This window comes from Macaca thibetana, chromosome 3, assembly GCF_024542745.1.
Source record: "Macaca thibetana thibetana isolate TM-01 chromosome 3, ASM2454274v1, whole genome shotgun sequence".
Taxonomy (NCBI): Eukaryota; Metazoa; Chordata; class Mammalia; order Primates; family Cercopithecidae; genus Macaca; species Macaca thibetana.
In genome coordinates this window covers 100,935,434-100,959,777 of record NC_065580.1, presented here as the reverse complement: position 1 = coordinate 100,959,777, position 24,344 = coordinate 100,935,434, and the positions used below count along the sequence as shown (strand labels likewise).

At 43.8% G+C, this 24,344-nt stretch overlaps 2 protein-coding genes across 4 annotated transcripts in view; one reads left to right on the top strand and one right to left on the bottom strand.

Annotated features, from left to right (window-relative positions):
• Positions 1 to 24,344, bottom strand: part of GARS1 (glycyl-tRNA synthetase 1) — a 440,746-nt gene that overhangs the window by 133,027 nt on the left and 283,375 nt on the right. The window lies entirely within an intron of this gene.
• NOD1 (nucleotide binding oligomerization domain containing 1) overlaps positions 8,711 to 24,344 on the top strand; it is a 49,887-nt gene continuing 34,253 nt past the window's right edge. Inside the window, exons 1-2 of one of the 3 annotated variants that reach the window (XM_050783222.1) lie at positions 8,791 to 8,896; positions 13,824 to 13,980. The gene's annotated coding sequence lies outside the window, so the exon portion shown is untranslated. Of the gene's footprint in view, positions 13,981 to 24,344 lie in introns of all 3 variants that reach the window. The other 2 variants (XM_050783221.1, XM_050783223.1) reach the window with 2 other exon arrangements.

The window sequence follows — 24,344 nt, the reverse complement described above, 5'->3', positions numbered from 1 at the left end:
GGGATAAGAAAAGAGAGAAATTAAAAACAGAACAAACAGAACATATAACATGAAATGGTGGGCTTAAACCCTAACATATTAATAATTACATTAAATGTAAATGGTTTAAATACACAAGGTAAAAGACAGACATTGGCAGAGTGGACTAAAAATCATGACCCAAATTTATGCTGTCCACAGGAAACTTACTTCAACTATAACAATATAAGCAATTTGGAAGTAAAAATGATGGAAAAAAATATACAATGCAAACATTAACCAAAGGAAAAAACAAGTGGCTATACTAACATCAGATAAAGTAAATTTTAGAGCAAAGAAAATCACCAGCGACAGGGAAGGATATATGGTAACCCCTACCAATTCATTTAATGAAACTTGCATTATCCTGATACCAAAATCAGAGATAATACAAACACAAGTAAACAAAAATAAGCCAATGGATCAATATCTCTATAGATGCAAAAATCCTTATCAATATATAAGAAAATAGAATTCAGGAGTGAACAAAAACAATTATACATCATAACCAGGTGGGGTTTATTCCAGAGATACAATGCTGGTTCAATACTTGAAAATCAATCAAAATAAGCCACTTTTTTTTAACAGGCTAAAGAATAAAGTTATATGATCATATCAATTAGTGCAGGAAAAGCATTTGGCATAATTCAACACCCATGCATGATAAAAATTCTCAGAAAAATAGGAATAGAGGGGAATTTCAATAACTTTATTAACATCATCTATAAATTACCTAGAGCTAACATTATATTAATACCTAATAATAAAAGACTGAATGCTTTCTACCTAAAATTGAGAACAAGACGAGGATGTTTGCTCTCACCAGTCTTTTTTTTTTTTTTTGAGACACTCTGTTGCCCAGTCTGGAGTGCAGTAGCACAATCATAGCTCACTGTAGCCATAAACTCCTGGACTTAAGCAATCCTCTTGCATCAGCCTCCTGAGTAGCTGGGACTACAGGTGCACACCACCACACCTGGCTAATTTAAAAAAATTTTTGTAGAGATGGGTCTCACTATGTTGCCTACATTGGTCTCAATCTTCTGGTCTCAAGCAGTCCTCCTGCCTCAGCCTCCCAAAGGAGTGGGATTACAGGCTTGAGACACTACACCCAGCCTGCTGTTACCCATTTTATTCAACATAGTGCTGGAAGTTCTAGCCAGTGCAATAAGGTAAGAAAGGGAAATAAAAAGCAAACAAGTCAGAAAGGAATACACGAAACCATCCCTATTTTCAGATGACATTATTATCTATGTAGAAAATCCCAAAGAATCTACAAAACATATCCCCTTAGAACCAGTAAGTTCAGCAGCATCATGGGATACAATATAAACACAAAAAATCAATTGTATTCCTATATATTAGAAATGAATACATGGACACCAAATTTTAAAATGCATTACCATTTACAATTGCATTTTGATTGTATATTTACTTGTAAGATGAAATTCACGTCACATAACAAAATTAATTTTAAAGTAAACAATACAGTATCATTTAATAAATTCACAGTATTGTGCAACCACGACCTCTACCTACTCCAAAAATATTTTCGTCACCCCTAAAGGAAACCACATACCCATTAAGCAGTTACTGCCCATTTCTCCTTTCCCCAGACCCTGGAAACTACTAATCTGTTTTTTGTCTCTATGGATTTAGGTATCCTGGGTATTTAACATAAATGGAACCATACAATATGTGACCTTGTGTATGGTGTCTCTCACTTAGCATAGTATCTTCAAGCTCCATCCACATTGTATCATGTATCAGTACTTCATTCCTTTTTATGGTTGAATAATATTCTGCTTTATGGGTATATCATAAATTGCTTATCCATTCATCTATTGATGGACATTTAGATTATTGTCACCCTTGATCATTGTGAATAGTGCTGCTCTAAACATTTATGTACATGTTTGTTTGAGTACCTTTTTTCAATTATAGATTCATACCAAGGAGTAGATTGCTGGGCTATATGGTAATTATATGTTTAACTGTTTGAGGAACTCCCAAAATGTTTCCCACATTGGTTGAACCATTTTACATTCCTACCAGCAATATATACAATTGCTTTAATAAAAAAAAAAAGAAATACATAAGTGTAACTCTCACAAAACATGTGCAGGACTTGTATGCTAAAAACTATAAAACACTGATGAAAGAACTCAAAGAAGATCTAAATAAATGGAAAGGCATGTCATGTTCATGGATTGGAAGACTCAACATAGCAGAGATGTCAATTCTCCCCCAGATTGATATGCAGGTTTAACAAAATTACTCTCAAAATACCAGAATAATTATTTTTCTAAAATGTATATGGAAAGTAAAGGGAACTAAAACCATTTTGAAAAAGAAGAATAAATTGAGAGGGATCACTCTACCCAATTTCAAGATTTTATGTTATTAGCATGGAGATAAACACATAGATCGATGGAACAGAACAGATAATCTAGAAATAGACCAACACAAATATACTCACCTGGTTTTTTGGAAAGGTTCAAAGGGAATTTAATGGAGGAGGGACAGTCTTTTCAACAAACAGTGTCAGAGCAGCAATTAGACAGCCATAGTCGAAAGAAAAAGAAGAAAATAACCTTGACCTATGTCTCATGCCTTATACAAAAATTACCTCAAAGTGGATCTTGGGTTTAAATGTCTGACATAAAACTATAAAACTCCTAGTAAAAAAATAATAAATAAATAAACATAGTCAAAAATCTTTGCAATCTAGGGCTTGGCAAAGAGTTCTTAGATTTGACACCAAAAACATGATCCATAAAGGGAGAAATGGACAAATTAGACTTCACTAAAAACCAAACCAAAAACAAAAACAAACAAAAAAAAAAAACACCTTTGCTCTGTGAAAGACCCTAAGAGAACAAAAAGACAAGCTAGGAGTGGGAGAAAACATTTACACACCAAATATAGAACTCTCAAAACTCAACAGTAAAAAAGTAAACAATCCAATCAGAAAAGGAAGCAAAGAGGCTAGGCATGGTGGTTCACGCCTGTAGTCCCAGCATTTTAGGAGGCCAAGGCAGGAGGATCACTTGAACCTAGGAGGTGGAGGCTGCAGTAAGCCATGATCATACCACTGCACTCCAACCTGGGTGACAGAGTGAGACCCAGTCTCAAAAAATAAAAAACAAAACAAAAAAAATGAAGAAAAGCCACGAAGATACATTTCACCCAAGAGAAGACACAGCAAATAAGTGCATGAAAAGATGTTCAACATCATTATTAGCAGACTAAAACCACAATAATGTATCAGTAGCTCTATACATATATCAGAATGGCTAAAACCAAAAATTATGACAGCACCAAATGCAGGGGAGTATGCTGTGAAGTTGGATCCTCATACATTGCTGGTGGAAATGTAAAATAGTACAGTCATTCTGGGAAAAAGTTTTTAAGTTTCTCAACCCAGCAATTGCACTTCTGAACATTTCCCAGGGAAATGAAAACTTATGTTCACACATCAACTTGTATATGAATGCCTATAGTGGTTTTATTCATAATAGTCCAAATCTGGAGATAATGCAGATGTCTTTCAACAAACTGTGATAATTCATACCAAGCAATACTACTTAACAATAAAAAGGAAAGAACTATTGATACATGCAACAGCCTGAATGAATCTTCAAAGAATTATGCTGATGGAAAACAACTATTCCAAAATGTTACATAATGTATGGTTCCATTTATGTATGATTCTTGAAATGACAAAACTGTAGAAATGGATAACAGACAGTGGTTGCCAAGAGTTAAGTAGAGGATGAGGTTGTATAAAGAGCAACATGAAGGAGCTTTGTGGTGATGGAAATGATCTGTATCTTGACGGTATTAAAGTATACCTTCTGGTTGTTATATCGTATTATAACTTTGCAAGATGTTACCACTGAGGAAAATTGGGTTAGGATACATGAATTTCTCTTTCTTGCAACTGTACGTGAATTTATAGTGATCTCAAAAAAGTTTAAAAACAAACCAAATATATATATGATGGAATACTATTTGTCCATAAAAAGAATGAGATACTGTCATTTGCAGCAACATGGATGGAACTGGAGGTCACTATGTTAAGTGAAATAAGCCAGGTACAGAAAGACATATACTGCATGTTCTCACTTACATGTGGGAGCTAAAAATAAGTTAGTCTCATGGAGGTAGAGGGTAGAATAGCATGAGAGTTACCACAGGCTGGGAATGTGGGAAGGCCAGCTGGGGTGATAAAGAGACATAGGTTAATGTGTACAAAAATAGAGTTAGAGAAAAGGAGTAAGTTCTAATGTATCAGAGTGGAGTGACTATAGTTATTGATAATGTATTTTATATTTCATAAGAGCTAGAAGAGAGGACTTGAAATGTTCCCAATACATAGAAATAATGAATACTCGGCTGAGTGTGGTAGCTCAAGGCTATAATCCCAGCACTTTGGGAGGCTGCGGCATGTTGCAGGAAGTCAGGCACCCTGAATGGAGGGACCAGCTGGAGCCGCAGCAGAGGAACATAAATTGTGAAGATTTAGTTTTAATATGGACACATATCAGTTCCCAAAATTAATACTTTTATAATGTTTTATGCCTGTCTTTACTGCAATCTCTGAATATAAATTGTGAAGATTTCATGGACATTTATCAGTTCCCAAATAATACTCTTATAATTTCTTATGCCTGTCTTACTTTAAGCTCTTAATCCTGTTATCTTCATAAGCTGAGAATGTATGTCACCTCAGGACCACTATTATGTCAAACTGTACAAATTGATCATAAAACATGTGTGTTTGAACAATATGAAATCAGTGCACCTTGAAAAACAACAGAATAACAGTGATTTTCAGGGAACAAGGGAAGACAACCATAAGGTCTGACTGCCTGTGGGATCGGGCAGAATAGAGCCATATTTTTCTTCTTGCAGAGAGCCTATAAACGGATGTGCAGGTAGGGAAGATATCATTGAGATAAGGACTGAAATATGCCCCGGTCTTTTGCAGTACCCTCAGGCTTATTAGGGTGGGGAAAAAGCCCACCCTGGTGAATTTGAGGTCAGATCAGTTCTCTGCCCTCAAACTCTGTTTTCTGTTATTTAAGATGTTTATCAAGACAATACAGGCACAGCTGAACATAGACCCTTATCAGGAGTTTTTTATTTTGCCCTGTGCCTTGTGATCTTTGCTTTGCCCTTTGCCTTGTGATCTCTATTGGCCTCGGAAGCATGAGATCTTTGTTCTCCTTTTTGCCCATTGATGCAGGTGATCTTTGTGACCTACTCCCTGCTCGTACACTCCCTCCTCTTTTAAAGTCCTTAATAAAAACCTGCTGGTTTTGCAGCTCAGGTGGGCATCATGGTCCTACTGATATGTGATGTCACCCCCAGAGGCCCAGCTGTAAAATTCCTCTCTTTGTACTCTTTCTCGTTATTTCTCAGCTGGCCGACACTTAGGGAAAATAGGAAGAACCTACATTAAAATACTGGGGGTGGGTTCGCCCAATAGAGGTGGGTGGATCACCTGAGGTCAGGAGTTCAAGAGCAACCTGGCCAACATGGTGAAACCCTGTCTCAACTAAAAATACAAAAAAATAGCTGAGCATGGTAGCGGGCACCTGTAATCCCAGCTACTTTGGGAGGCTGAGGCAGGAGAATTGCTTGAACCTGTGAGACAAAGGTTGCAGTGAGCCGAGATCGTGCCACTGCACTCCAGCCTGGGCGACAAAAGTGAAACTCTCTCTCAAAAAAAAAAAAAAAAAAAAAAAGGAAAGAAAGAAAGAAATGATAAATACTTAAGGTGGTGGACACTCCAAATACCCTGACTTGATTATTACAATCTATGCTTGTAACAAAATATCACATGTACCCCATAAAAATACAAACATTATGTCTCAATAATAAACTTTTTTAAAAGCAAAAACAACTATGAAATAGTTTTTAAATTATAAAATCAACAAAGAAAAGGAGACTATTAAAAATGACCAAGAAAGCTAGAAATAGACCAAAAAAAAAAATCTAAAAATCCTAGAAAATAAAGATATTATTGTTAAAATTAAAAACTTAAATAGATGGTGTGTTACTTTCCTACTACTGCTATAACAAGTTACCATAAATTTAGTGTCTTAAACAATACAAATTTATTATCTTAGGGTTCTGGAGGCCAGCATTCCAAAAGGGGTCTCACTGGGCTAAAATCATAGTGTTGGCAGGACTGCATTCCTTCTGGAGGGTCTGTGGGAGAATCCATTTCCTTGTCTTTTGCAGCACTAGAGGCCACCTGCATTCCTTGGCTCAATCTCATTCATCCATCTTCAAAGCCAGCAATGTTGGCCGAGTCCTTCTCAGGCTGCCATCTCTCTGGTTCTCCCTCTTCTGCCTCCTTCTTCCACTTTTTAGTTCCCTTGTGACTACATTGGGCCCACCTCAATAACCCAGGATAATCCCTCCATCTAGGTCAGCTGATTAGCAATCTTAATTCCACCTGCAACTTTAGTGCCCCTTTGCCATATTCACAGCTTCCAGGGGTAGGATGTGGACATCATTGGGAGGAGATTACTCTGCCTGCCATAGACAGGTTAAAAAACAGATTCAAACATCTACGAAATAATTACTGAGTCAAAAGACAGAACTGAAGTGACTCAGAATGCAGCCAGAGAAACAAGATAAGGAAAATAGAATGAGAAGTTACTACATGGAAGGTAAAGTTCAGAATCCTAGAGGAAAAGGAAAAATAAGTGTCTAATTTTTCTACCATAGGCTCATTTAAGGATAGACTGGAGGAATTAGTATCTGTGAAGGAAAATAAATCTTGGAGCCCCAAAATCACCAAGCTAAAGGGAAAAGTCAAGTTGGGGTCTGCTTAGGGCAAACCTGCCTCCCCATTCTATTCAAAGTCATCCCTCTGGTCACTGAGATAAATGCGTATCTGATTGGCTCCTTCGGAAAGGCTAATCAGAAACTCAAAAGGATACAACGTTTGTCTCTTACCTACCTGTGACCTGGAAGACCTCCCTGCTTGAGTTGTCCCGCCTTTCCAGACTGAACCAATGTTCATGTTACATATATTGATTGATGTCTCATGTGTCCCTAAAATGTATAAAACCAAACTGTGCTCTGACCACCTGGGGCACATGTCAGGATCTCCTGATGCTGTGTCAGGGGTGAGCATCCTCAACCTTGGCAAAATAAACTTTCTAAGTTAACTGACACTGCCTCAGATATTTGGGGTTCACATATCCTAGCCATCATTCCAGTTCTTACTGTCACACACGTCCATGTGAAGAGATCACCAAACATGCTTTGTGTGAGCAATAAAGTTTTTTAAGTAAAGGGAGTTAGGGGTGAGGCATTTTTTTTTTTTTTTTTTTTTTTTTTTTTTGAGATGAGTCTTGCTCTGTCGCCCAGGCTGGAGTGCAGTGGCGTGATCTTGGTTCACTGCAAGCTCCGCCTCCCGGGTGCCTGCCATTCTCCTGCCTCAGCCTCCAGAGCAGCTGGGACTACGGGTGCCCGCCACCTCACTGGGCTAATTTTTTGTATTTTTTAGTAGAGATGGGGTTTCACAGTGTTAGCCAGGATGGTCTCCATCTCCTGACCTCGTGATCTGCCAGCCTTGGCCTCCAAAAGTGCTGGGATCACAGGCGTGAGCCACCACGCCCTGCCAGGGTGGGGCAGTTTTATAGGATTTGGGTGGGTAGTGGAAAATTACTCTCAAACGGGGTTGTTCTCTGGCAGGCAAGGGCGGGGGTCACAGGGTGCCCAGTGGGGGAGCTTCTGAGCCAGGAGAAGTAATTTCACAAGGTAATGTCATCAGTTAAGGCAGGAACCAGCCATTTTCACTTCCTTTGTGATTCTTCAGTTGCTTCAGGCCATCTGGATGTATAAGTGCAGGCTTGGACTCAGAGGCCTGACCTTACAAGTTGGCACATTTGATCCTATCAACTTTACGTTTGCAGTTTCACATTTGATTTAAGAACATACTTTCTCTTTCTCAGAAAGCAGCCTCTGATGGGAATTGTAATACTCACAAGCATTAGTGACTATATGATTGAACGTACTTCTTCAGTGTGAATAAGTGACAACTTACTGTAGCATTGATATCCTTTATGGACACGTTCCCCATTCAAAACGTTTTAAACTATTTTATTGGGGACATTTACCAGCACGTTAAAAACTCCTTTACAGCTTATTACAGCATATGCATAGAACATAAAATGTGCACTGCCAAGAACAAATTTAAGGATAGGAAGAAAAGCTTAGATTTTTAAAAAAGTATAAATTGAAATGTATGCAGTGTTACTAAAATTTGATTACACTAAGCTCGATTTCCTCAGGACCACGTGTCGCCTATTAACAAGTTTCCCTATCATGTCCAGGCCTTGGCTCTGGTTGCAGGTGCTGGGTAGGCACTTTTAGGGGGACGGGCCTGGCACGATGACACCACGAATTCCTAAGTGTGTCACCTCTGGGCGAACTTGGGCCTGTCCGCTCGGCCTTGCGCGGTGGCATCGGCTGCTCACCCTCTCGCACCGGGCGCCCCTCTGCGTGCAGCTTCTCTCGCCCCCCCGCGCCCGACCCGGACTAGCGGCAACAGCAACACGGTGGGACCCTGCCTTGACCGCCCCCGCCCGACCGCGGCCTCTCCCAGCAGCCGGCAGGCTCTTGGGCGCGCCGACAGAGGGGCGCGGCTGAGGCTGTTGTCGCGGCCAGTTCCCGTTCCGGGCCCGCGAGGCGGCCGCCCGGGTCCTGCCCCTCCCTCCCGCAACTGCGGCCCAGCGGCCCAGCGCCCTCCCGGGCCGCGGCGCTCCCCGGTCCCGGCGCCCCCGGACCACGGCACTCTCTGGGCTCTTCTCTAGCTCTCAGCGGCTGCGAAGTCTGTAAACCTTGTGGCCAAGTAAGTCTCAGCGGCTGGGGATTCGCGCGGGGCAGACGCTTCTGGGATCCTGGGCGCTGCGAGCTAGGAGACGCAGGGAGGCGGGATCTGCGTGCGGGCGGAACGCAGCGCGGCTCTGGAGGAGCTCTGGGTGGAACCAACCGGAGACACCCGCCAGTTTGAAGAATGTAAGGAAAGTTGAGAGGGATGAACTTCACCGTCAGCGGAATCGTTTATCCCGTTGTGGTCGAAGGCAGGGGTTCTCAATCGTGCCAGCATCTTGGAACCACCTGGGGAGCTTTTAAAATCCAGATGTCTAGGCTGCACCCTGGATCAATTCCGTCAGCATTTCACAGAGTCAGACCCAGGACTCCGTATCTTTTAAAAGCTCCCCAAGTGATTCCAGTGCGCAGCCAGCGTTGGAGGGTTTGTGACCAAAGGCTGGAAGGGCAGACAGGGGCCTTCATGGACTCTTCATGGAGTCCCGCCTGCAGACGGGACAGCTGCTCCCAGTGTCCTGCTTGGTCCTGGAGACAGGGTGAGAACTTCCCTTTGGTTTCAAGCTCCACAAAGTAAGGAAATGAGACAATGCTTGGCAAGGTCGCCTGAATATCACATTCAAAAAAGCCTCCATGTGCGCAGTGGTTTTGGCACATTGTGAAAAACATAGGAAATGACAGATGATGATGTCCCATTGGCTCTGCATTCTAGGAAACGTTTCGGTTGTTGGTATTGGAAATTAAGTCTGGGGAAGCTAGTAAACCCATGGCCTTGATGACTTCTGGCCTTTCTGCTTTAAGGGTGAAGCCAGGGCTGGGCGCGGTGGCTCACGCCTGTAATCTCAGCACTTTGGGAGGCCAAGGCGGGCGGATCACTTGAGGTCGGGAGTTCAAGACCAGCCTGGCCCAACATGGTGAAACTCTGTCTCGACTTAAAAAAATAAAAATAAAAATAATTAACTGGGCGTGGTGGCGCATGCCTGTAATCACAGCTACTCAGGAGGCTGAGGCAGGAGAATTGCTTGAACCCGGGAGGCAGAGGTTGCAGTGAGCTGAGATCGCACCATTGCACTCCAGCCTTGGCAACAAGAGCGAAACTCCGTCAAAAACAAACAAACAACAACAACAAAAAAAGTGAAACCAGAAGCCATGCTTGCCAAAGAGTCGAGTTTGTTCTCCCTCGAAGCCCCTGTTGAAGATTGAACTATCACTTTCAGGGAAGAGTAAAAGAGTAACTCCACGATGCATCTTAGAGAGGAGTGGATACCCTGTTCTCAGCCGGGCGTAGATGCCAGGGGCCAGGTAGCTGAAATCCAGGCAAGCCAGGCATTGACACAGTACAGACTTCTACCGAATATGCCAGACAGATAAGCAAGCTATGTTTAAAACAAACGGCAGAGTGGTAGAAGAGGGGTCTTTCAAAGATTGTAAGAAGAGTAGGTTTTATTTTTGTGGAGTGGAGAAATAAGTTCACACTTTGGAACCCGTCAAATCTGGGTCCAAATTCGGATTCTGTCACTTCTATGCTGTGACTTTGGGCAAGTTCCTTGACCTCTCCAAGCCCCTGTTTTCCCACCTGTAAAATGAAGAGCAACTCTGTCCTGAGGCTAGCATAGTTCGGCGAGATGATGTGCATCACACACCTGGAAGGTGGTGGCGCTGGCAGGTGCTTGGCAGGTGCTCTGGCAGGGGTAGTTATTAGACACTGGAGTGGCAGTTTGTGCCTGTCAATTGTTGACTTAGTACAGCCACTATGAGGGAGAATGTTTGTCTATAAAATGTCCCCTTCAACGCTCCATTCCTTCTCTCACCCTGCTGCCCAGCTCAGGGCCTTAGCAGGCTTTAAGTCTGGAATCTTAGGCTGCAAATCCCCTCACTCCCCCAGGGCGTGTTAATGGCTCTGGAATACAGTTTTACTGCATGTGATAGAAATGAATGTTTTGACACACACACACACACAAACTGTTCTTAATTTTGAGACTTCCTCCCTTCTGTTGCCACATATATATCTTTTAAATGGCTTTCCAAGAAAGTTGGGCTGTGGACAGGGTCTCAGAATTAGTGTATGTGCACATACATGCATGTTGCTCCCTGCTGGCAACATCCTCAGACCACACCCTTGATGTTCCTGTTTTGCTCCTGACTCTTGGCCTAGGGACAGTGAATCTTTCTTCAATGACCAAGGACAGTCAGGGATCTGAGGAAGGGAGAACCCAAATTCTACAATTGCTGATGCCTGCATCCCAGCTGGAACTTTACCCTGGCACATGCTCTGTGCATCATGGACGGTCACTTTGATCCTAACAGCAGCAATTTTTTTTTTCTAGTGTATGTGTGATCACTGATGTTTGCTTACACAAGACTATCAAAGTCTTATCTCTCATTCAAAGAAAAGGATTCAATATTTGCTCAAAATCTAAGATATGAACGTAGGATTTAAGGTTTAAGTTACTAGTTTCTTCTATCATTCTTATTATTGGGGGGATTTGTTTTAGGCGAGAAGAAATTAGAAAAGGTAAAATGTGTACTGATGCTGAATTTTTGTCATGCAGAGGCTCTAGGTATTTTGCAAGTTTTCAAAAGTCCTGTTTTCTTTTATCTTCTGGGGACACTCAGTTGCATGTCACACAAAGGGCCTTCTTTGATTTACCCAAAAGGTCTGAACTGGTTTCTAGAAAAACTCTTTAGTGCATCAAATACTCGTTGAGGGCAAGTGTTGTTTCTAAACTTGACTCTTGTGGTGAGAGGTGAGTAGTCACTGGCATGTCAGTTAGTTGACGTTTTTTACCCACACTAGAAAGTTCATCCAAGCGAGACTTCCTGGCTTGAACTCTTATTTAAACATGTGTTTTATCTGGAAGTGGCACAGACCAAACTGTGGGCAAAGATTCCTGTGCAGAGTTGGCCAAGGCAAGCATGCCACCACCTCTTCCCTTTGCCATCCTCCCTGTCTCTGGAGTCATTGAGCCAACTGGGGATGATGCCACTCTGAAGGGATCTTACCTTGGTCCTCTAATGCGGCAGAGTTCCCTGATGAGGCATGTCCTTAGAACCAACAAGGCAATTTTGCATTATACTGTATGGAAATTAAAAGTTACTCTCTAGTAAACTGCTACTTTAGAATTTGTTTTACTGAAGTGTCCTTTTCCTCCAAATTATAGAGCACTGTAGTAAGGGCCCAGATAATTGCAAAGTGAATACCAGATTAGTGCCAGGTTTTGGCAGATTAAGATTTTAATAAAGCATGAACATCTACCATGATTATGTTTGTTTCAGAAAGTTGATGTCCCTTGACCTTCTGTTCTGTCGTTGCCGCCATACAGGTTAAGGTCAGAATTGGGAGAATGTAGTCACTTGGTAGATATTTTCAGAGCCACCTGCAACTGGGCCTGGCAGTCACATATTGCTAAGTAAACTCCTTACGTGGTAGCAGAGCCGAGAGCAGATGATGATTTACTTCGGAGAGTATTCTTGTTCTAATTCCCAAAAGATTAAAGGTCTAATGAGTAAGAACTTCCCCTTCTTCTTGTAACACATGCCCAGATTGCTGCCTATGACCTCAAAACCAAACCTTCTTGGAAGGAATTGGGGGAAAGCTAGGCTTTTTTGGCAGGGGATATCCTAACTCCTTACAAGACAGGCCCCTTCAGTGAGTGGGTCATTCCTGGACTCCATTTAACAAAGCTGGTGTTTATTCTTTTTTTTTTTTGAGACAGAGTCTCACTCTGTCATCCAGGCTGGAGTGCAGTGGCGCCATCTTGGCTCACTGCAAGCTTTGCCTCCCGCATTCACGCCATTCTCCTGCATCAGCCTCCCGAGTAGCTGGGACTACAGGCGCCCGCCACCACGCCAGGCTAATTTTTTTTGTATTTTTAGTAGAGACGGGGTTTCACCATGTTAGCCAGGATGGTCTCGATCTCCTGACCTCGTGATCCACCCGCCTCAGCCTCCCAAAGTGCTGGGATTACAGGCGTGAGCCACCGTGCCCGGCCTAGTGTTTCATACTTAATATGAAAACAGGCATGTTGATGATTTCAAATAGAGATGTTGGATCTATAACGTATACCAGACATGTGGGGCTGAAATGGAAGAAGCAATGGGTTTTGGAGTCAGAACCAGGATCAAGTTCCTATTTTATTCCTTAATTCAGGGGTCCCCAATCCCTAGGCCATGGACCAGTACCAGTCGGTGGCCTGTTAGGAACTGGGCCACACAGCAGGAGGTGAGCAGCAGTGAGCTAGCATTACCCTCTGAGCTCTGCCTCCTGTCAGATCAGCGGCGGCATCAGATTCTCATACGAGGGGAACCGTACTGTGAACTGCACGTGGGAGGGGTCTAGGCTGCGCATTCCTTATCAGAATCTAATGCCTGATGATCTGAGGTGGAACAGTTTCATCCTGAAACCATCTCCTGCATACCCCCACTCGCCCACCATCTGTGGAAAAATTGTCTTCCACAAAACCAGTTCCTCGTGCCAAAAAAGGTTGGAGATCGCTGCCTTAACTAACTGTGTGACCTTCGCCAACATACTTAACCACTCCAGCTCTGTGTCCTCTTTTGTAAAATAGTTACAATAATGCCTTTCTTGTTAGGTAGTTTTCAGTATTTGATGAGCTAATCTATGTAAAGTGCTTAGCACATCACTCACCTTCTAGTAAGTCATGATTATGATGATAAAGAGTATGATGATTACTTTGGTTCCAGGGCTGGTCTTTCCTTCTCCTAGCTGTGTGACTTCAGATAAGGTTTTTAATCCTCTTGAGCCTTGGCTTTTGAATCTGTACAATGGGCTAACTCTACCTATCTGGAAAGATTGCTTTGAGGCTTGGTTTGATTACATGAAATGATGACAGGCCTGATCTGGTAGACCCTAAATAAGAATAGCATTTACATAGACTTCCTGTGTCCCACACTGGTCTAATTTAGGGTTTTTGTTGTTTGTTTTTTAGCGTATTTTATCTTCCCAGTGACCCTGTGCAGTGGTTATCATTTGCCCTGTTTTATAGAGGAGACAACTGAGGCTCAACAAGATTAAATAACTAGCCCAAAGTCTCTCCCAGGACTTGAAGCAGAGTCCCTGTTCTTAACCACTGTCCCAGCTGCTCAGTAAGTACCCCAGCCCCTGCTTATTCTACCTACCTCCTGAAGCCCACCACCTGCCATTAATAGTCAGATGTGCTTATGCTCTGTGCAGGGCCGTATTTCTGGAAAACAGAGCCCCTACTTCCAAAGAGCAGCTTACTTAGGAAGTGAAAGTAGAGGCTCACTCCTCCTGTCACCTCCTCCCACTTCCAGATAACCTTAAACCTCATCCATTGCTTAGGCTGGTTAATCTAATATCAACTGAAAAAAAAAATCTGACACTGGTATTGACTAACATGATTAGAGTGGGTTACAATGTTAGTTTTGAGATAAATGTCATCTTGATGCACTGAGATTGTTAGTCTTTGTGTCATAAAACATGCCTTCACCCAGACAGATGTGGGGGGTATATGGAAGACAGAAACCAGGCCTAGGAGATCCCAGGTTGAGACTCAGGTGGACAACAACAGTATTGAAAACAATATTACATCTAAGGTACAGTGGTCTGTTCTAAGTACACCACCTTTTTTTGACATTCCTTACTCATCCTCCCTCTCCTTTACCCCAGTGGCTTTGGCCTCTTCTTGAGTTCTGGCAATCTTCCCTGAGGTCTGGGTAATTGTAATTTGGGGGCCCAGAAAGGCAAATTCTCTGTTGAGTGAGGTGTGGCTGCTTTAGCATTCCTGATAATGAGGTAGTAATTGTTTTTCTGACTTTCTGTGGTTGTGAAGTGCTCTGCTGGCCCCCCACCCTGGTGTGGAAGGCTGTTAGAAAGCTATTTGTAGCTCTTGGTTCCTCCTGGCATTTTGGGGCTTCAATTCTGCAACATGTTAATTCAACAACTATTATCAGAAAATCTTGCTGGTGCCAGGAGTCTACTAAGTACTTGGATTACAGCAATGAATGAAACAGACCCAGCCTCTGACCATATGGAATTTGTAGGCTGGGGGGTGGAGAGGATGTCCTAGTCAGCTTGGGTTAGTAAAACTATCAGAGACTGGAGGGCTTAAGCAACAAACATTTATCTCTCACACTTCTGCAGGCTGGAAGTGTGAGACCTGGTTGCCAGCATGGGAGTTTGGTGAGGACCCTCTTCCTGGTTTGTGAAAGAGTTCTCTCATGTCTCTTGCTATAATGGCACTAATCCCATCCACCTCCCTGACCTCATTTAAACCGATTCACCTCCCATCTGTAAACACCATCAAACTGGGGGTCCTCCCTCACCATGTGAACTTTGGAGGGACATAAACAACAGTCCATAAGTGGGAGGTTAGGGCAGTAAGCACACAAGTAAATACATAATTAGAACTTGTGGAAAGTGCTTTAAGTGAAAACAATAGCATGTCATGAGACAGGAGATCAGAGCGGAATTAGAATTAGGAGAGTCTGGGGATACCTCTCAAGGAATGAGCCTTTTCAATTAGGACTTGGGATGGAAAAAAGAGTGAAATCATGCTGGATGCAGGGAATAGCGGGTTCAAAGACCCAGAGGTGGGTGTGTTGAGTGGCTGGTGTGGTAAGGCCCAAGCCCAGGAGGGTACAGAGCTAAATAATGAGACATACTCAGGCCAAGCAGGGCCTCCTGGGCTGGGTAAGGATTTGGGGTTTTATTCTAAAGTGCAGAGGGAAACTTTGGAGGAATTTTCCCTCCTGACTTTTCCCTGTCATTCATAATATACAAGAAAAAGATCATTAACCACCTCTGTTTATTCAGATAATGAACAATCTCTACTTCTTAAGCTATATAAACCTTGTCTTAGTGTGTAAAACAATTCTGGAGAGTATGATTTTCAATCTCCAGATGAGGGAACTGAGGCTCAAAACAAAGTGAAAAAGACAGAAGCAGGATTTGGAGCCAGGTCTGCCCAGCCCACAACACCTGTTCCGTAGTTTTCTGGGACAGATGAGTGTAAATGGGTGTGGGCCTCCTAGGCACTCAGCGTCCTTCATCCGGAACTTCAGTGGATGGACTAGGGTGGAGTCCAGTCCTTCATGGCTCTTTGGAAACAGGAACAAAAGACCCCGCAGAGTGGAGGGAGGTTGGGCATGTGTGGGTCAGGGGTTCAGAATCTGCAGGCACCAAATGTCAGGGCCCCCTGACTATGGGAAGGGCTGTCAGTTTTTCACGCTAGTCTGTTCTGCTCCTCCTAGCTATTGCCCAGAAGTCCCAAAGCGAGTGCCTTCCCGGCTCTGTTCACCTTTGAAAATCTGAATTCATCATTTGCGTGCACTTGGGAGGCCCAGGGTTTGGAAAAAAGAAATTCTTTATTGGGAGCTTTCAGGTCACAGGAAAAGCCTCCACTGTGTGGGGCCCACATCCTTAGCACCGCATGCTGGCTGCTTCCAGGCATCTGCACTGACCCTGTTTCTCCTTCCTTGCTGTGAAGCGGTCGTGAGGTTGCAGAGCCAGATGTGTTGCAGGCCAGGTGTATCTTGGCTGGTGGGGCGGGCCTTCTGCTTAACATGGGACCTCACTTAGTGAGGGAAGAGAGCAGTCCTGGCCCAGGGGGTGCCGTGTCTGGGGCAGATACTTTAGGGGTTATGGCTCTGTCATCTTCTCAACCTCTTAATGCCACTCAGGGTCACCACACATAAATCCCTGGGTACTCTCCCACTTAGCTCTGTGACAGGTTTGTGTCCTAGATGCTTGCTGACTGTGTATACATGTTCAGTGGGGTGAATAAAAGTCTTCGACTAAGCATTTTGGCCAGTGATCAGCAGAGTGTTTATTTGCTGCGGGCCCAGTTTCAACTCCCACTTCGGTGGTGACTAATATATTTTGTTCTTGTGGAGTGCTTTTCATCTGATGAGCCCCAGACACTTTCTGTGTCAGTCCTAAATGCCATATCCAGATGTCCTCCAGCTTCCAGATCGGCCACTTCGGTGGCACTTTCCTCTGCATGAACACTTCAGCCCTCTCACAGAGTGGAGTTCCAGGAAACCGGTTTCCACTTCAAGGCTCTGTTGTTTTCTGTCGGCTTTCTTCGTTAAGATATTTTTACTCACTGGACCCTCAGAGATGAATACAAGTGCAATGTTTTTGGAACTTTGTTTCTCACAGCCTGCATAAAACCAAGAAAGTGTCAAGCAGTAGGTGATTAAGTACCAAGTTGCACAGGCAATGCTTTTGAGATTGACAGCTGGGCTCTGGTTAACCTTTTAAAGACAGCAGCGAAGGGAAATGCCTTAGAGCAATAGAAAATATTGGTGATGGAAAATTGAATTTATTCACCAATAAACTTGGTAAGTGGCATTCCCTAAGTGAGCCTGTGAATTATGAAAATCCACATATCAGTGGACATGATGAAGCACCTGCTATTCTCAGTGTACCGGGCCGGATTCATTCATTCGACGGTTCCTATCTAGCACCCTCTATGTGCTGGAGATATGGTGACTTACCAGATGGACACTCTCCCTTGTCGTCAGTGCTGGCCTTGAAGATGACAGATGGAAATGCTGGCCTAGGCTGCCCTCTTGTAGGTCACAGCCAGTGCTTACTATGTGACCAGTGTGGTTCTAAATACCGTACATATGTGTATTAACTCATTGCATGCTCACAGAGATCCCTACATGGGGTAGGTGCAGTTATTATCTGTACTTACAGAGAAGAAAACAGAAGCACAGAAGAGAGCATTATTTGTCCAAGTCACATAGCTGGTGATTGGAACCAGATAGCCTGGCTTTACAGTCTGTGCCCTTCACTGCCACTACCAAGCAATGTGAAAGGGAAATAATCAACTTAGGACACAAGGTTTCACGCCCTCTGAAGCAGGTGGGGATAGAATACCATGGGCCCTCCCAGCAGGGAGAGATGGGCTTAGGGGAGAAACAGAGTAAGGTGGGAACCCTACGCTTTTCCCAATCTGACAGGTGACATCCCCGCTTGGGGGGATGGAGGAAATGTTTGGCTACTGAGGGGGCTACTCTGGCCAGAAGTAAACAAAAGAAGCAACTGTCTCGGGGCCAGGAGACTTGGATGCTAGTTTTGATTGATCCAGACAAGTTCAGGGCCCTGCCCAGGGCCTCCGTTTTCTCATCTCTAAAATAGGTGGCTTGGACAACATTCTGTTTGACCTCAGGAGCCCAGGATTTCAGCAGAGAGGGGAGGAGCTGGCTCTCTGTGCACTCTGAACAGAGTTTCCTGACCAGAAGAAGATGTTTGGCTCTGAGAGATGTGGGGGCAGGCACTGGACTTCCCAGAAGGCCCTGGCAGCTGTGAAAGGACGTATGCATTCCACTGTGGTCCCACCCCAAATGCTGACGTTGGCTGTGTCTGCATTCCTTTCTTTGTAGGCAGGGTGGCAGTGTCTGTGTGTCTGGAGCTCACACTATAAGGCACTTTGTATGAGAGACAGAGGGAGCTAGAGGGAGGGAAGAGGGAGTAGGGAGAGGAAGGAAGCCGGGAGGGAGAAAGGAGATACCTAGAGGGACTGACTTCCATCTGCTTTCAAATTCTGAGGGATTAAGTGCTTTCAGATACTTAAAGTCAATGAGTGTTAATGGAGTTAAAAAGCTTCCAATAATAATTGTAGCTTCATCCATCTGCTAAATTTTCTCCAGAGTCGGCTGTCTATAGTATTCTGGTATGGCAGAGGCACACATGACCAGGCTTGTTTTCCAGGTTAAGTTCCTTAAGAAATTGTAAACCAAACAAGAAAAACAAACAGACAACAACAAAACACAGATTGTTGTGGATTGTGCAGCAGGAAAAGTAGGACCCTGTTTGAGCTGACCAAGCATGTGTGTTCTCCATGCAGCTCTGTCGAAGCTGTGTAAAATGTGTTTGGTGCTGGCTCCTGCCAGATGCTATTGGCATGGCTTCATCTGCCCAGCTGGCTGTTGGGTACCTTGCAGAATGATGAAGCCTGTTGTTCACGTCATCACCACAACCCTGAACATCCAAGCAGTGCATGTCAACAAGTAGAGTATAATTATCTTCTTTACTTGTAAAACTGTGGAGCCTGTGGATTAAGTTCACCAAAATGAATCATATTCAAGAGAAGTCATTTCCCAAAGGAGAATTCAGATGTGGTCCCCACATTCATGGATATATGTGCTCTCCACATTCATGGATATATATGTGCAAGTTATGCTTGGGGTTGGTGGAGCCCACTCTAATTGACATTTACAATCTGGGTTATATCACCTCTGAGGTAGGCAGGCACCTACATGAGGAATGATGGCTTTAACTTAGTTCATTCATTAAATGAATATCAGTTATCTATTCCTAATGTCCGGGATGGTGGTGGGCAGAATGTCTTAGAAGCCCATATTGTGTATAGCAGGTTGTGACTTCACCAGAGATGGCATTTGCTGGTTAAACTTTAGTGATAGGATGTGTTTTTAACAGAAAGGGAAACAGAATCCGAGCCAGTTTTCTTGGTAATAATAACCATTTGGGTTGGGGAGCTGATACTGGGTGGGAAAATGTGAGGCCCCTTGGACGTCATCCATTTGCTGCTGAGAAATCAAAATTAAAACATCACTTGGTGTCAGAATGTTCCAGAAGGCAGTTGAGCTGCTAATGTGTTAAAGTGTTCAGAGGTATGTGTTATATGAAAAAAAAAGAGGAAATACAAGACAAAGGAAATGAAACGTTTGGCAATCATTGAGTATTTCTTCAATATGGTATTTCTTGTGGCTCTGGGATTTTAAAAATCCACTGGAAAGCCAGTATTGTTGACTTTTGCTCTGTACTATTTTTGTGGGGACTGATTATTTTTCACTTTATATTCCTTATTTCTGACTAGGCTTAATGGTAACATCCTAAGTTGATGGCCTTCTACTAAATTTAAAACAAAATACAGGCCGGGAGTGATGGCTCACTCCTGTAATCCCAGCAATTTGGGAGGTCGAGGCAGGTGGATCACCTGAGGTCAGGAGTTCAAGACCAGCCTGGCCAACGTGGTGAAACCCCGTCTCTACTAAAAATACAAAAATTAGCCGGGTGTGGTGGCAGGTGCCTGTAATCCCAGCTACTCAGGAGGCTGAGGCAGAAGAATCACTTGAACCCATGAGGCGGTTGCAGTGAGCCGAGATCGCGCCATTGCACTCCAGCCTGGGTGATAAGAGTGAAACTCCATCTCAAAACAAACAAACAAAAATAACAACAACAACAAAAAACTGTTCCTACCCACAATCCCATCAGATTTACTGTGATACTTTTGCCAACAGGAAGAGCTTTTTATTTATGTACAGGTGCACAGAAAGTCTTAACATCTCATCTGAGTTTGTTTGGTCTTAATGAACCATCGTTTAGTTTAATGAGACCGAGCATTTTTTCTCTAGGGCAGATGGGCCCTTTGAGTTGAAAGTCACAGTTCCTCAAAAGAAGGCAGTCGCTGAGAATGTTGTGCTGGCCTGCTTCGAGATGTCCTGAGATGCCCTCATGAGGAAAAGGCTCTAAAATATTTTAATCATGCAAGTGTATAGCCTTCTTTTTTTTTTTTTTTTTTTTTTTTTTTTTTTTTTTGAGACGGAGTCTCGCTCTGTAGCCCAGGCTGGAGTGCAGTGGCCGGATCTCAGCTCACTGCAAGCTCCGCCTCCCGGGTTCACGCCATTCTCCTGCCTCAGCCTCCCGAGTAGCTGGGACTACAGGCGCCGCCACCTCGCCCGGCTAGTTTTTTGTATTTTTTAGTAGAGACGGGGTTTCACCGTGTTATCCAGGACGGTCTCGATCTCCTGACCTCGTGATCCGCCCGTCTCGGCCTCCCTAAGTGCTGGGATTACAGGCTTGAGCCACCGCGCCCGGCCGTGTATAGCCTTCTTATAAAACATTATGAATAAAAGTACTACCCTACTCCTGGTGTCCTCTACCTTTCCAGAAGTAATTTTTATTCTCACACCGTGTGTCTTCTCACAGGTAGTTTTCTTGGCGTTTACATTCACGGACATATGCCTATGGAAAATGTGGAGTGCTTTGTGTATTTGGAGGGCAGGGGATGTGGGCAAGCCATATAAATGTTATTATACTTTATATTTCTTTCTGCAACTTGCATTTTTCAATTGACAGGATGTCTTGTGGATCTTTCTATGTCAGTACATACAGCTCCACCATGTTCTTTTTCATCACTGGTCTGCTTGGCTTTTATGGGTACCCACCCAATAATTCTAACAGAGATGATGGCTGTGGTTCTGTGGGGCCAAGTGAGGGGTGGAGTGAGGTGTCAGGACCAGGGACCCAACACGAGTTGGGAGAAGGTGAATGATGTAACCTCAGGACAAACAAAGAGGGTGCATGTTCTGTCTATTTTTCTTCCTAGTGAAGTAGTATCTCCCTATGTAGATGATTGCTAAGTCTGAGGTAGACAGGGAATGGTGTTATATTTTATCTTAAATTTTAATTCCATAAATATTTATAGCATCTGAAAAAAGGTTGTAGTGACTTTTCTGTACTAAGAGGGGTCCTTTACTGTAGTGGGCTCAAACAACCAAGGTTTTTTGTTTTGTTTGTTTTTTAAGAAACAGAGGTCTCACTTGTCACCCAGGCTGGAGTACAGTGGTGTGATCACAGCTCACTGTAGCCTTGAACTCTGAACTTCTGGGCTCAAGTGATCCTCCTGCCTCGGCCTCCTGAGTCGTTAGGGCCATAGGCATGTACCACCATGCCTGGCTATCAAAGAATCAAGGTTGATTTCTTCCTCATATCTTATGTCCATTGCGAGTTGGCAAGAGCTACTCATTGTGGTTATTTGTGGGCCTGAGCTGATAGAGCTGCCCCCGTCTTGTGCTAATCATAGTGCCAGAAGCAAAAAAAAAAAAAAAAAAAAAAAAAAATTGCACATTGATAAATTATGCAGTGATGCCTAAAAGCCTCCTACCCAAAGCAACGCGTTCCACTTCTGCTCATGATTCGTGAGTTAAAGCCTGTAACTTCAAGGGGGTAGGGAAGTGTAATCTTACCAGGTGTCTAGGAGAAGAACCTGAACTGTTTGATGAGCAGAATACTTCTACCACTGTGCTGGTTTTCAAGGAAGGGGTGGGAAAGTCTTTGAAAACTCTCCTATGACCCATAAAGTTATATCCTAGAAGCCAGTCCTTTCTGTGTACATAAAATCACTGGCCTTTACCTGTGGCCGCCAAGGTGGCAGAGAGCAGAGCTGTTTGGGAACTCACTTCAAGAAGTGGTCAGAGCTTGAGGAGGGAGGGTCAGGACAGGAGCAGAGGAGGATGGCATGGCACTGGGCCAGGTTCCATATGACCTGGATGCCAGCAAAGCTGGCCTTGGTTTTGCTTATGCTTGTATTTGTTTCCAACCTATATAGAAAGTGTCACAGTAGAAAAACTTACAGAATGGCCTGACTACACAGAGCTCACTGGTGAAGAACACTGGGCTGTAACTCTTAAGATAGCATCTGCTACATTGCTAAAGAATGTTTTACAACAGAGCTTAGATCTGTTAGGAATCTTAGCTGCTACTCTTGCAACACCAGTTTGTGGAAAGCTGTGTTATTTATTTTGAAATATAAACATTAAACAAAAGAGCAAATAATGATTCCCAACGATTGGGTGCCTAAAAAAAGAGTGAAATCACGAGGCCAGTGTGGATGATGGGAAATGACTTTCTTGAGGTTTCTGTTCTCGATCTGGCCCCATCAGTTGGGATGGAGTCCAGTCTTGTCTGCTCATCCTGGAAGGAAGGCACTCATAGTCACACTGGAGCAGGGAAACCTCTGCTGGGTGATTCTGCACAGCATGAAGTTCCTGCTAAATGGATCAGGTTTGCTAGCGTTTTTTAGGCTGCAGAGAACAGGGGCGCACTAGGCTCTCTATGTTCATGGGGGTTTATTATAAAGATACACAAAATAAAGGAAGCTGTGGCTGGTGGCCTCAGCTGTGGGCAGTGAAACCCACACGTACTGTGGGTTTTTGGGACTCAGCATCTCTCTAAATGGCTCAAATTTAAACTCCCTGAGAGAGGAGCTCTAACTGGGTCTCCCTGTCACCTACCATTACAGAGGGCTGCAGTGGAGCAGACACCTCTGTGATCGTGCTGGCTGGAGCCCAAGGAAGCTCTTGAGAGCCACAGCACCCCCCTGTCTCTCTCTGCTCATTTCTTCTTCCACACGTTCACCATACTTGTGATTCCTTGTTCTGTGTCTGTCGGTCCTGCCCGGTTATAAACTCTGTGAGGGCAGGGAGCTACTTGACCTCTGTGTGCCTCGGTTTCCTCATGTGTAAATTGGTGGTAACAATGACCCCTGCCATCTAGGGTTGTTGCAAGGATTGAGACAATAGAAATTAGTAAATGGTTCGCTCATTACTGAGTGCCAGCCCTGGCCTAGGCATTTTGTGCATATTAACTCACTTAATCCTTACAGCAACATTTTGAGGTAGGAACTCTTACCTTGAGGCAATCACGGCACAGAAAGGATGGCTAACGTGCTAACAAGTGATGATCCTTATAATGAGTGATCTTATAATAAAGTCCCATGAACAGACATAACCTGAGAGTGCCCCTGTTCCCCACAGCCTAAAATCACCAACAAACATGGTCCATTTAATGGGAACTTCCTTCTAATTTGTTCATGAGTCAGAATTTGAACACTGCTGTCTCTAGAGATCCCAGACACCATGGATGTAACCCCTATGTTGTCCTGCCTCTCACCATGTGTATAAAGCCTTAACATCCATGCTGACGCCCTAGTAAAACACTTGGTGTTAGCAATTATCAGACTAGGCCCTGCTGGAGCCCTTGCACAGCGCAGGGCCAGACATGAGGAAGTGCTCAGTGGATCTCTGTAGAAGGAATGAACAAGGCTGCAACCTCATGGAGTTGTCCCACCACTCTCTGCCCCTGCCCACCCCGTCGCAGCTATCCTGTGGGTCACGCTAATGGGAGAGCACTGTCATGTGACTCGCAGCTGGCAGAGGCTGCTGGGCAAGGTGTCCAGGTTTGCTGTAGCAGTTCAGGCAGGCAGGGCCGGGCCGAGGAAAGGGAGACTGTTTGCCATTATCTTTGAGCCTCTCTTTGGCACGTGGAATTTCTCAGATGCAGAGCTTTAAAGCAGCAGAGTGGCAGGTGAGTTCTTACCCTTCTTTATGAAAGAAAAACCAGGGAAAGCAAAGCATTCTGCTTTCTAGAAGCCAGGTCATCTGGAAGCCAGCTTCTGCAGCTCAAAAGAGGGCCTTAGCAGTTACAAAGAAACACAAGATCATGGTAAGAGTACAACAAAAACATAGTGTGAAGCCAAACATGCAAAAAGTCAGTGTAGGCGCAAATGCACGCAGAGAAAAGCTGAGAGGAAGTGCTCCAAAATGAGAATAGTGGTTACTGCATGTGAGTAATAGGGAACTTAATTTATTCCTCTAAACATTTTTTTTTTTTTTTTGCATTTCCCAAGTTTTCTACAGTGAGCAGGTATTGTTTTATACTTACAGAAAAAGTT